The sequence below is a fragment of the Salvia miltiorrhiza genome, chromosome 4 (genome assembly GCF_028751815.1).
Source record: "Salvia miltiorrhiza cultivar Shanhuang (shh) chromosome 4, IMPLAD_Smil_shh, whole genome shotgun sequence".
In the NCBI taxonomy this organism is placed as follows: domain Eukaryota; kingdom Viridiplantae; phylum Streptophyta; class Magnoliopsida; order Lamiales; family Lamiaceae; genus Salvia; species Salvia miltiorrhiza.
In genome coordinates this window covers 9,384,372-9,398,571 of record NC_080390.1, presented here as the reverse complement: position 1 = coordinate 9,398,571, position 14,200 = coordinate 9,384,372, and the positions used below count along the sequence as shown (strand labels likewise).

The 14,200-nt window shown below is 35.1% G+C and overlaps 1 long non-coding RNA gene across 1 annotated transcript; it reads right to left on the bottom strand.

Moving 5' to 3' along the window:
* Positions 1-9,390: 9,390 nt before the first annotated feature.
* LOC131022619 (uncharacterized) lies at positions 9,391-11,231 on the bottom strand. The gene is made up of 2 exons (XR_009101364.1): positions 10,325-11,231; positions 9,391-9,599 (listed from the first exon to the last, which is right to left on the bottom strand). It is a non-coding gene; the product is annotated as an uncharacterized LOC131022619 (long non-coding RNA).
* Positions 11,232-14,200: the final 2,969 nt, after the last annotated feature.

Sequence of the window (14,200 nt, the reverse complement as noted above, 5' to 3'; positions counted from 1 at the left end):
GATTTTAATGTTTAAATTGAAACACATCGTTTAATTTATCGGAATGGCGTGTGTCGGCGAGCCACATCAGCGTCGCGTCGATTCCAATTTGAGGGTAAAAAAAATCGTGGGGAAATTGGCCAAATGTCAAAGTATTTGATAAAAAAATGGAATTTTTAAAGATTGTGGGAAAAATGGATTTCGAACAAAGTTCGTGATATTATATGCAATTAACCCTAAAATTAAGTAGTTAACCTTTTGTAAAGTTTATCCTTTGAATATATTCGAAGAAATAATATATCACCAAATTATTGCCATTTTCTTTATGTTTCTGTTTTAGCTATTATCTTTACAATTTTTGGGAGTGAGCCAATGTTATTAATTTAAATGTATTATTTTCTTTTTAATTTTCGGAAGTGAGCCAATATAATTATATACTTAAACATCATATTGAGCGGCCTAGTGTAAAAGTGATGGAACTATAATAGTTGATGACTTCGATTTCCGAATCCCTCTAACATCTTCTCGAGCCCTTTAATTTATACTCATAATTTAATTTGCGGGCTATATTATCTTCAGACAAAATACATCACAAATAGCATGTGTTGATCAAGCGACAGAGGTCTTAATATCTAAGGCCAAAAATCTTGAATTCGAATTCATTGTGATGCGATTTTTAAATTTTTTATTGAATCCTATTTATTTATTAAAAAATCATCAATCACGAACACTCTCAAGCAGCGGCAAATCACACAGTTATTATATATATATATATATATATATATATATATATATATATATACTTCATATTTCATAAAAAAAAAAAAAAGGAGTTTAGCTCCTTAAACTATTTTCTTGCATCCCTATGATATTAGACTAATATTATTAGTAATTCTCAATGAATAATTACCATGCTTATAGTGCCCCACAACCACCTATGGCGGCGGCGCCACCGCTCGTGTCGCCGCCATGAAATTCCCCCTCACAGAGAACTTGACCGACAATACCTGTTTCGGATTTCACAAAATCGAAGAAGCCCATTTTCTGATGCTGTTTTAGTATTTCAATGAAGATTTGCGTCCATTTTTTCACACTTATAATACTCCCATTTGAACCAAACAAAATCGGAAACAATAATCCTGACTTTTTATCTTTGTCTCTGTTATTTGCTCATACGAGAAGATTTGGTTGTTGGCCTTTGTTTCATAATCTCATAGTATTTCATTTCTGTAATAAAGTAATGTGGTAATGGTAAATAAAATACAAAATATTAAATAGTTACTTCTTACGTCTCAATTCAATATGCCACAGGGCTTGAGCACATCCGTATATTATTTTGAGGGTACATATTTTTCAAAAAAATAAGCGAGAGATTAAAGATGTTATTTTTAAATGAAAATAGAGATAATTATTTGTGGGCCACAATAATATTTGATGTAAATAATGAGTTGAGTGAGGATGTTTGTTATATTTAAATTTTCTATTTTAGAAAATGGCTTATTGAATTGGGACATCGAAATAACAAAATGTGACTTATTGAATTGAGACGGGAAAGTATATATAAGTAAAGTTAGGGTTTGTTTGCTACTAAAAAAATATTGGTTTTGTTTGAAGTATATTGTTAGTTAATTTACTTTGGTATAATTCATATTAGTACATATTTCAAACATTGTGTATTCTATTTTTATTTCTTTTGTATGTGATGTTGGTTTATTACTATATTATTGGCCCAAGTTGTCGAAATTGTTAATTAGTCAGTTGTGGTCCGCAGTAGACAGCTAGTGTATGAATAAAATTCAATCATTCATAACTTCGATGTCGGAATTGGGAAAAATTAAAGTTATGTGCGTAACATATAAATCATAATGAAATTTATTATAAAATTCAGTGCACATATACATATATATACTGTAAATATAGCACTAGGATTACAACTACACTTCGAGTATCCCATGCCAACAAAATAATTAATCTATGCTACTAATGAGTTAGTTAAATTTGAAACTGCATGTATACGTAATAGATGAAAAAAAAATTGAATTCCACTCTTTAAGTGATCGAGTGAAAAATTTAAGATTTATAAAAATCATGTCAAATGTGAAGCGATTTTGAAATAAGTTGAAATATTTGCAGTCCATCCAAATATATAATTATGAAATTGTGAGGCATGATACATTGTCATCAATAAATTCAGTTGGAGACTATCCCTATCTATTGCAGAATAATTGGCAATGAGAATTGAAAACGCCTACAATCCTATCCAAATAATTTTGTATATATACTTTGATTTTCACTGAAATTGATACAAGAAAAAGTGGGGCTACACAACTCATCGATCATGTACGACTATATTCATGAAATTCCTGCATGTTGGTCGGAACTCGTGAACACATGGATCATTTCACAATTTATATTCATACATGCATGCATACATACACATACATATATAATACTCCCTCCGTCCACGAAAGAACTTCCTAGGAGGGAGTGACACACGTTTTAAAAAAAATATTATTGAATGTATTGAAAGTTGTGAAAATGTATTATAATTAATATTGGGAGGTGTGAAAAAGTTAAAGTAACAGTAATCATAAGTAGTGGGGTATAGTTCAAAAATAGGTAGAAAGTTTTTTGTGGACGTTCCAAAAAGGAAAGATAGAAAGTTCTTTCATGGACAGAGGGAGTATTTTTTAGATATACAATATACACACTTGTTGTCATTAGATTTAGGTGTCTCAACTTCCTATCCATTAACAAACATTTTACCAACTGAGCTACATTTCGTTGTCCTATAAATACATAAATGAACAACATCTCTGAACATACAATGTGATCATTTTTAAAAGTACTTAACCTATAAAATATCTTAACTTTTATGGTCTTGGATTCAATCTAATAAAAGTGCAATTGATTACTAGATCATGAAAATGCAATTATTTTATATAAGTATAAAATATAGTTGTTTTATATAAGGTGTTAAACATTAAGGATGTGTATTTTTTTTTATCTCTCTAAATAGATAGATAATATAATGTTGTATACATTTCTCACTTAAAATAGAGATCACATTTTTTATATTTTGTTAGTTTTAAACGATAATATGCTTATCACTCTTTATAAGGTGGTATAAAAATATAACACCGTCTCAAAGGTGTTAACTCATACCTTGCCCAAAGAAAAAAGTGTTGTCCAGAAGTTTATATAAAATGCTCGAATTATTTATTACGTCAAATTAAAACAGATGAAATATATATAAGACGGTAAATGAAGCTTCTATTCCTTATACCTCAAAGCAAACACATTCTAAGTATATTTATTTTATAAGGTAAGCGCAAAGTTCATCATTTTTACAAAAAAATCAAAAATATTACTCCCTTCGTCCACGAAAAAGTGCCCCATTTGGGTGGCGGCACGGGTACTAAGAAAGCTGATAAAGTTGTTTTGAGTGGGGTAAAAATTACAATAGGGGTAGTTCTAATGACATTGATTAGTTTGTTAATATTTTCTTGTCTTTTAGTTGTTGAGAGTTTAAACAATCCTATTCTTTATTGAGTTCGATTTTAATGTTAGAGACTAGTATTTAATTTTTATGCCTATTTTAATTCTTGTGTTTTTTTCTAACATATTCATTCTTGTTTTTTTATGCCTATTTTAATGTTAAAGACTATTTAATTTTTATTTTATTGTATAATTGTAGAGAAATCAATTGATTAGTTGACACTAATATATAAAAATAAAGTTAAATTTACTTTAATTTGTCAAAATATAAATATAAAAATTATTATCCACACATATATTATGTGTGGGTTAAAAAAATTAATTGAAGTGCACACCAAATATAAAAATAAACTTCATTAAATAAAATAAAACTTAAAAAAGAATTACCGGCATATAATAAATGTTACAAATAAATTTTCTGCTACACATTTTAAATGTCAATAACTAATTGAAAGTTTCAAATTGTTTCACCTACACATTTTTTAAAATATGTGTGGATAATTATGTGTAGGTAAAACATCAATTAAGATTTGCATAAATAATTAATTAAAGTCAAAATATAAATGTAGCTAAAAATATTTTCCCACGTTTCTTACATGTCAAGAATAAATAATGATAAAAATTCATTACCCACACATAGATAATTTAGAATTATGTGTGGTTAATAACTTTTATTAGTTTGACACGTTGGCGCAACAAATTTAAAAATAAATTTTATTATAAATAAAACTTATAAATAACCGTAAAATAATAAATGTCACGAAAATATTTTTGCCACACATTTTAAATGTCAATAACTAATGAATTTTTTTTGTGTGAATTACCTACACATTTTGAAATTATGTGTGGCTAAACTACCACACATTATTATGTGTGGGTAATTATGTGTGGGTAAAAACTCAATTTCTTGTAGTGCGGAATTCACTCGTGAAGTGGAGTTAATTTTCAGAATATATTTATTATTCCATTGAGATAATCAACAAACACACATAGCCCAAAAGCCATTAAATCGGGCTGTAGATACAATTTTGAGGGTTTGTGTGTATTTCTTCCACTTGTTTGAGTTCAGAGAAAGAGTAATTTAATTTTGGGGGAAATGAGATTGATTAGGCGTGGGGGAGTTGGTTTCGTAGTTTTAATTAGTGAGTTAATTGTGTGAGTTAATTGCATAGATTAAATAAAAGTGTGGATTTATTAATGACATAAGTTGTAAATAAATTGAAAAGTAAAGGGTATGAATGTACAGAAAGGTAAACAGGGCACTTTTTAGTGGACAAAAAAAGATAGGTAGGTAGGGCACTTTTTCGTGGACAGAGGGAGTACTTTAGTACAATCCATTAGAGTTATGCATGTCTATATATAAGACTATACATAATATATATAGAATGTGCGCTCATATCGTCATATTGGGGATTGGAACTCAATATTTGGTCCTCCTTCTTAGAAACACAAATTTTGACACTTTTTTGCAATTTCATGCTGTAAGCCCTCAATTTGGGCGGATCGGAGAGTTCGGGTGTTACTTTTGGCACTAATATTTCCGTCCACCAAAAATATGCCACTTTACTTTCAGCACAGATTTTAATAAAATGTTAGTGAAGTTGGTAGTGGAGTAAGGGTCCCACTTTAAATGTGAGTGGAATGGTGTGGACCCTGCTACTAAAAATGGATGTGGCATATTTTTTGTGGATGGACGAAAAAGGAAATTGTGGCATATCTTTGGTGGACGGAGGGAGTATTACCTATGAAATGTCATGCATGTATTCGGTATTTTTGGCACTAATTTGTGCCAAAAGTACCAAATTACTTAAAACAAAAAAATAACAAATTTAATTTGGTATTTTTGGCACTAATATTGTTATTTGTGCCAAAAATACCAAATTACTTGATTTTTTATTTTATTTTTGTTGGTACTTTTGACACTAATATTCTCATTTGTTCTAATTTGGTATTTTTGGCACAAATTATAATATTAGTGTCAAAAGCACCAAATCATTTCGTATATTTTTATTTTGCTTTCTGTTGGTACTTTTGACACAAATTATAATATTAGTGCCAAAAGTATCACCCAAACTCGTGCGCCCAATCAGATTTGGTCCGTCCAAATTAAGGGTTGAAATATAGTTTAAAATTATCAAAAAATGATCAAAATTGATATTTTTAAAATGAAATGTCCAAATATTAAATTTCATTGCTCAATATAACTATATATCTCAAAAATGGACTCTAATATATATGCTGAAATTATTAATTAGGACTATATATGGAACTATCAGAAGTGTGATTTTGCGTTCTGTGGTGGGCCAATTATTCAAATTCGAGTAGATCGCATGCTGAAATTGTAATCAAGCATTAGGTTTTCTAGAATATTTATCACTTCATGGATGAATGGCATGGGGCGGCAATGGGCATATAGTCGGTACGACCACTGATTAATTTACTTTCTTCATCGATCAGCTGCAAATAATTAATTTTATACTCCCTCACATCCGATACATAGATTATTTTGAATATTTACACCCAAAGTAACTAGGGGTGAGCATTCGGATTTCGGATCGGATTTTTATCTGATCCGATCCGATTCGAAAATTCGAAATTTTTCTAAAATTCAATCCGATCCGAACCGTATTATCCGAAAATCCGAATCCGAAAATCCGAAAAATTTCGGATAAAATCCGATCCAAACCGAAAAATCCGAAATGTGAAAAAAAATTCGAAATGTCAAAAAAAAATCCGAAAACTGAAAAAATCCGAAAAATCCGAAATAGATGTCAACCTAACATATTAGATAATTACAATCAAATTAAGGTCATAATTAACAAGTCATTAATTATAATCAACCAAAATGGGAGTATAGGTTTAGAATTTAGAAATATTTATCTATTTAAAAACTAATAATTATATATATTTATTTATAATATTATAATATTAATTATATTATAAATATAATTCGGATTTCGGATTTTTTTGGATTTTTAAGGTGCCAATCCGATCCGATCCGAAAATCCGAAATTTGCTTAAAATTCAATTCGATCCGATCCGAAAATCCGAAAAATCCGAACCAAATTTTAAATTTCGGTTTGGTTCGGATCGGATATTCGGATTTCGGATATTTTGCTCACCCCTAAAAGTAACATTAACATGTAAAGAGTTGAAATAAGAATAAATACAATTAATGGAATCAGAAGAGTCGAGATAAGATTAAATAAAATTAATGACAGTATATTCAATTTATGTGAGAGATAAATTAATAGGGATACCATTAGCATAATATTCGAAAACGTCGAATGAAAGTTAATTAAATAATACAAAAATATTTATATCTTCAGTATATCATAGTCAAAAACTTTTGTTTACCATGAGAATTATGAGAACCATTATATTGCAGGTAAAAATAAATGAATTTAATATATAAAGTAATAATAATATAGTAATATATTGAGTATATAATGTCAGAAATATGTCCCCAAGGGAACACCAAGCGGTGCGATCTTTTGTGTGTGAACAGTGAGGTCCCAGGTTCAAACTCCACTGCTCCCCCTTCCCAACTCCCCCAAGTCAAAAAAAAAATGTTAGTAATATACGCATGAAACTATGAAAGTATGTGTACAGACATCGATGCATGCAATATCTAGTACTCCCTCCGTCCCGCTATTCAAGTCCCATTTTCCTTTTTGGGTTGTCCCACCGATAATGTCCCGTTTCCTAAAAAGGAAATAATAAGGGGATGCTTAACATTAATTAAAACACTAATTAAATGCCTAATACAAAAGATCAAAAATACATCTAACCCTAGAATTCAAGGAGACTCTCGGCTCTCTCTCTCTCTCTGCGCCTCCACCCTCACCTTCTCTCCGGTGGACGCCGGATCTGTCACCTCTCTCCATCGGTGACCGCAATGCCTCGCCACTCGTTTTCCGGCGACCAGGGCTCTGCCCTCTCCTGGCTTCCATCTGCAAAGAGACTCTCAGCTCTCTCTCTCTCTCTGTACGCCTCCACCCTCACCTTCTCCTCCGTCGCCTTCTCTCTGCTAGATGCCGAATCTGTCACTTCTCTCCCTCCGCCGCCCGTATTCGCTTCTCTCTCTTTCTTCTGCTAAACTCCGGCGCTCAGTGAAGCCACGGCCGCCTCTCCTTCCACTCACAAATCCAGCACAGAGCCACCGCCATCGTCACCATCAGCAGCTCTCTCTCCTCACTCCTCGGTCGAGCGACAACAGTTCTCGTCGCCGCCCTCGGTCGACCTTTTCCTCCCTCTGATCTCCTCCGCCTCTCACCTCTGATCTCCCCTGACCCTCTGCAAAACCCTAACCCCTAATTTGTGTTGCAGATTTGGTTGGGGAAAATCGTTTGATTTCTAAGTTCGATTTGGGTGGGTTGCAGATTTCTGAGCTCGATTTGGGTGGGGTTGCAAATTTGGGTGGTGATTTGCCGACGGTGGTTCCAAAGGTGATTTCATTTCTGCATTCTCACCTCTAATTTCTGCATTTATGCATTTGTGGGAGGGGAGTGGCACTACTATTCCAAATGCAGATAGAAATGGCGAAGAGCAAAAGGCGAAGGAGCAACAACCCAATTTCTGCAATTTCGCCCAAATTTCTGCAAATCGCCCAATTTCTGAAAATTTATGTTCATTTAAGAATTTTAGTTTTTCATAATTTCAATTTTTCATTTTCAGAATTTTAACTATTTAGGAATTTTTCATTTTCATTAGAATCATCAAACATTAACAATCCCTTATCACAAACTTAAATATGTGGACCACACTCTTTATTCTACTTACTTCATTCTCCTTAATCTTCGTGCCGAAAAGAAACAAGACATGAATAGCGGGACGGAGGGAGTACTATATAAAATTGAGAACTATGACATTCATAAAATAAAACAGAAAACTAGATAATGTCTAGATTCCAATAAAAAAAAGAAAAAAAGAAAAAAAAGTAAAGATAATGTCTAGATTACTGCGGACTGCCTCTACAATAAAATAATGAAAAACAAATATGGAATTAGAATAGGTCAGTGGTATAATTAATTAAAATACGGCTTTTATTGAGGAAAAAAAAAGGAAAAAGGACCTACAAAACCCTTGACGCACAGGGAAGCGGACTAAGGGCCGAGCCTCATTAAAACTCATTTACAGAAAACTGAAAGGGAAAAACCATAAAGGAAAAAAAGAATACTCGTCTAAAACAAAAAACAAGCAACAAACGCAATAACAGACCAAAAACCATCCAGGAATGAAGAAGCTTCAGAAGCTCCGGCCTAACCATCGCCCCCAAGCAACCTCGGACTCTCGGATGGCCAAACGAACAAAAACAAGTAAAAAGAACGAATGAAAAAAGCAATGAAAACGAAGCACGAAAAGAAGAGGATAAGCAACGCTCAAGATGAAAAAAAATCAAGCAAGCACTACGCAAGATTCGCTCATACATAACGGATTTTATCCGTTATCTATGTGCAAAAACTACCGTAATGTATAGTGGTGTAATGTATGTGGATTTCATATATAACGGAGATTTAAGTGTTATTTATTTTATTATACATAACGGTTTTCCATAAATTTATAACGCTTGATAATCTGTTATCTAAATAATTATACATAACTGTTCCAATCCGTCATGAAAGTAAACTTCCCCATTATGTATACATATATACATAACGATTGTTTATATATAAGTAACGGATTATATCCGTTATCTATAGTATTATACATAACGTTTCAAACCGTCATGAAAGTTTAATATTCACTGTTATGTACACACCTATACATAATTAATAACGTTATCCGTAATGTATAAGTGTTACATAACATTTTTTACCGTAATTAGATTTCTATTTCTCCGTTATCTATTAATTTATACATAACTGTATAAATGATAAAACCAACAATAATAATATTATATATCATCCAAAATATTTAATTTTATATTATTATCATAAAAAAGAATTCATACAAGATTTGAATATAGTCAAAATTCAACAACTGCTTTATCTATACTATTATGCCTTACAAAAATACTAAACATATTAAATATGCAACTAGATAGCCATCTGGTACAACTTTTCTTGTGAATTCACAAGCCTCTTCAACTCAGCGTACGACTCATTTAATCCACCACAAACCTGCCACAAAATCATTCAAAGAGCCAACCAAGAATCACAATGTAGAGCATCATGATAAACACTTAAAAAGCATATTAAAGTGATTGGTAAAATGGACAAAACCATCAAGTTACTAAGCACTAAAAACTTCTCCATTTCATATTTTTTAAGAAATATTACTAAGCACTAAAGTACCTAAAATTGATGCAAGAACAAGCATATGATTTTTGGTCCAAGGTATTAAAAAAATACCAATATAATAGTGACCTTACATACCTCAGGATGCACTCGAAAAGCCTTAAATCACAACAGAAACCAAATGCATCAACCAAACTAAAAGCCCATTTTCATCATCATTACAGCTCATTTTCTACTTCATTAGCCACAAACTAGAGATACAAGCAAGAAAGGCAGTGAACACAAAACCATGTACAAATTTCTACAAATTAGACGGCAAGCTGAGTAATCCTCATAATCACAATTCCCCTCACATCAAGGAAGACACTAAACAGGTCAGTCACACAACCATCCAATTCAACCAATGGGCAATAAATCACTCACTCATCCATATCTTCCAAACAATTAACAGAATGAGAAAATTTTCAACTGAGAACTACAAGCAAGCAATCAAGCAGTAACCGCATCGCATTAAAAAAAAAAGATGAGACTTAACAGGTTGGCATTCTCATAGTAAAAAGAAATGTAACCAGAAGACCAGGAAAGAAAAACTATGGAATAGACCGAACCTTCAGCTACACCCAAAGTCTCAACCCAGAAAGCTATTAGAAGCATCTATGACAATGAAGACTCAAAATAGAATACAATGGATTCTTGCCTTCCTGCAGATTTGATTTTGATGTTAATCTCAACTCTCAACAACTGCAACCTTCAACCGTAGATCACAATCTCAAACCTCAATTAATCATAAACGTAAACTCCACCCAAAAAATCACATAAAAATGACTATGAATGATCAAAACTCGCTCAGGCAACTCAGATATAAAATAATACAGTACTAAAATGACTATGAATGACCAAAACTCACTTAGGACCGAGCCATTACGGTTTAGCTCGAGACCGAGTCGAACTCAGAGTTGAGAGAAGGGGGAAGACAGACGGCAACCTTACCACTAGGGCGGCGGTAGCAGATTTCTATCGTTCTGTTGCCGGTTTGGCACGGGCGGTGATTCTTCCGTCGAATCAAAAAAGTGACGACGATGCAGCCCTTTCGGGAACCATACATTTCAGCGGAGTCAAAGAAATTGATTCCGGATTGCAAGGCTTTGTCGAGGAGATGGAAGGACTGAGGCAGAGAGTTCTCTTGGATGGAAATCAAGCGGTAGCCATTACCAATTTTTCTCGGAACAGCAGAAGCTTCGGCTGAAGCTAAAATAAAGAGTGACAGCAATAATTCGTCGCCCTTTGACGAGCTGAAGTCGGAGCGTCGTGCTGAATCTGGAGAGAAGGATGAGTCTTAAGACGACAGGAACATAGCTGAACTAGAGCTAGGGCTGGAGCTGGGGGCGCAGCGAAATGGCCGAAGATGCGGCGGACTGGGGGAAGGCGTGGCGGACTGGCATTTGGGGAAGGACGAGAGAGAAAGTTAGGGTTTTGGTGCATTGGGGTGCCGCTGGGATTTGGGAGGACGAGAGAGAGAGAGAGTTTACAGCTTGGGAGAATTAGATTGGGTTATATTTTAAAATTAAAAAGTAATAAAAATGCAAAAAAAAAGTTAAAAAGAAAATGATGATTATATATAATTAATTAATTAATTTTTTATTTTTAAATATAATACAGTATAATATAAATTTTAAAAAAATTATAAAAAAATATGTTTATACATAACAGTTTTCAAAGCGTTTATACATAACGGTTTAATAAACCGTTATAAATGACATTCATATATAACGTTTTTCGTAACGTCGGAACAACCGTTATAAAAAGATGCTCACTGGATAACGGTCGGCATAACAGTTTTGTAATACCGTTATGTATGTAACTAATAGATAACGCACAAATATAACGGTTTAACTCAAACCGTTATCTAAGCGTATGGACAACTCTACATAGATAACGGTTTTTTGTCAAAACCGTTATCTTTTCCTAAAATGCGCTCATACATAACGGTTTTTAAAAAAAACCGTTATGTATGAGGTGTTATGTATGTGCATTTTTGTAGTAGTGAAGAGGGCGCAACTACGACAAGGGCCGCACCTCCCCTGAGCGAAGCACAATACTACCCCTGGCGAAAGAAAACCAGACCGAGCGTGACGCCACCAAACGAGCCCGACCACCCCAACCCCAGCCGCTAGCGCACCAGACGACTGTAAAAGGGCCGAGAAGACTCTCAACAAACCACCCCAAACCAGTTGCCGAACCAACGCCAACCAACAAAAGCTCAAGTTCCGCCATCTCCAGACATAAACCAAATCGGCAGACACACCGCAGCACTCAGCTAAGGAGGCTGCCAGGAAGATCACCCTCTGACTGAACCCGCATCACACAAGATCCGCAAGACAAGCAGCAGCCTGCCAGGTGTTTGTAGAAAAGCAAGAAAGAAACTGAACCTGCAAAAAAAAAAAAAAAAAACGAACAAGAGCAGGCCATTTCCAAAAGAAACCAAACAGAAAGCTTTGCCGCTACACCAAAAAACGAGCTCAACCTTTTTGACACACATGGATATGAACCGAATGATCACGCATCACCGCCTCACGAATTAAATCCACGCTATGAGTCCACCATCCCACAGGGGTATGAGGACTCGCCATAATGTTTGTAGGAGCATTCCCTTCCCGAAAAATGTGAGAAACCCGGAACTCCATCTTATCAAGAAGCTCAAGGGCACGATTCCAAATTGCAGCAAAATGCCAAGGAACATGGCAAGATTTGGTAGATAAAAGATGAACAACATAAGAAGAATTAATCCGCCTCAAACCAAACCTTCATCCACCCGCATTTATAAGCAAACTCGATAGCCGAAATAACGCCCAAGAGCTCAGCTTCAAAAGCAAAACCGAAACCCCCTTCCACATGAAAACAACCATACACAAAACCTCTCCAATCTCGGAAAACACCGCCAGCACAAATACGCCTCGGAGCACCAATCGCCAAACCATCCGTGTTGGCTTCATCCACCCAAAAGCTGGCGGAGACCAATAGACCGAATCAAAAGTTGGAGGAGGCCGCTCCCTAACCCGAACACCCAGCTGTCTGACCACTAAATAATCCGCCCATTGATTATTAATATGTCCCCGCTTATGAAAGAAGCTATCAACTTCCTGAAGAAAAGACTTTAAAAAAGTAAGAATCGCGCGACTATGCATTTGAACACCATCAAAGTGACTTTTATTTCTAGCCGACCAAAGCGCCCAAACTAAAGTGATGACACCAAGTTTCTAAAAATTGTTCAGTTGAGAATTCAATTTAGTCGTCCAGGAATAAACAATAGGTCAGTGGTACAATAATATAGGTACTTTGTTAATTACTTCATTCCTTCTACTTATAATACATTTTATTTTTTATTTCATCCTATTTATAATTTTTAAAAGGAGTTAATAGTCGGAAAATACACAAACTATCACCGAAATTACAAATTGCACATAAGTGACATAACCTTAAAAAATAGCTCTAGAATACATCACCTTTTAATTTAATTGTAATTTACGCACGATGAAATTTCGATTACTCTTAAGTTTGACTGAAGATGATGTGGACAGTATTTAACATTACATGGCATTACTCGTAGCTTTTTTTATACGCTGACAAGCCACGTGGGCAAAACGACATCGTTTCGCCCAGAAATTAAATTGTCTTCTCTTTTGATATTTTGAAATATTTCCTCAAAAAAAAAATTGTCTCCCTATCCGCCTCCCTCCTCCACTCAACCGCCACCACCACCACCCATTCTTCATCGACGCCTCCACCTCACCTACTCCGTATTCCTCCGCCAAGTCGCCTCCCTGCCCGCCTCCCTCAAACCCCTCTTCTCCAATAACGCCGCCGCCTTCATCCTCTCCCCGCCCTCCCTCCACATCCTCGTCCTCTACTTCTCTCTCTTCTCTCTATGCTTCGCCATCTCCCCCTCCACCCACGACTACACAGCACATGCCAAACTTTTCGAGAGATTTAGATTTGACAACACTCATCTCAAATTTCTGGAAGTCGGGAATATGAGGGAAATGAGTTGGGAGCACCGCGCCTAAGCCCTAGATCTACATGTTGCGACCGCCGCCATCCCTCGTGGGCAACGACGAAAAGTGCCGCCGCCACTTCCCTCTGTCCACCGACGACCGCAGTGAGCCACGGTCGCTGCCCTCGCTCCGCGGATCCTCTCGTCTTCCTCACAGGCGTGCATGCACGGCCAGTCGTCGCCCGAACTTCTCCTCCTTCGATTATCTGGCGACAAGCGTCTCCTCCGACCACCGCTCACCCTACGGCCACAGCCCCTAGGTCACACCTGAAGAAACCCTAGGCACCAGTCGCTGCTGACACATCCCTCTTTGAAGCAGACGATTTCTGCTTTGGCCCTTCTTCCGGCGAAGATCTTAACGTGTTTTCTGGCAGTAACATTTTCTTTTTCTCTTCTTTTTTTTTAAAATTTTTTTAATTTAAAAAAGCTTGAC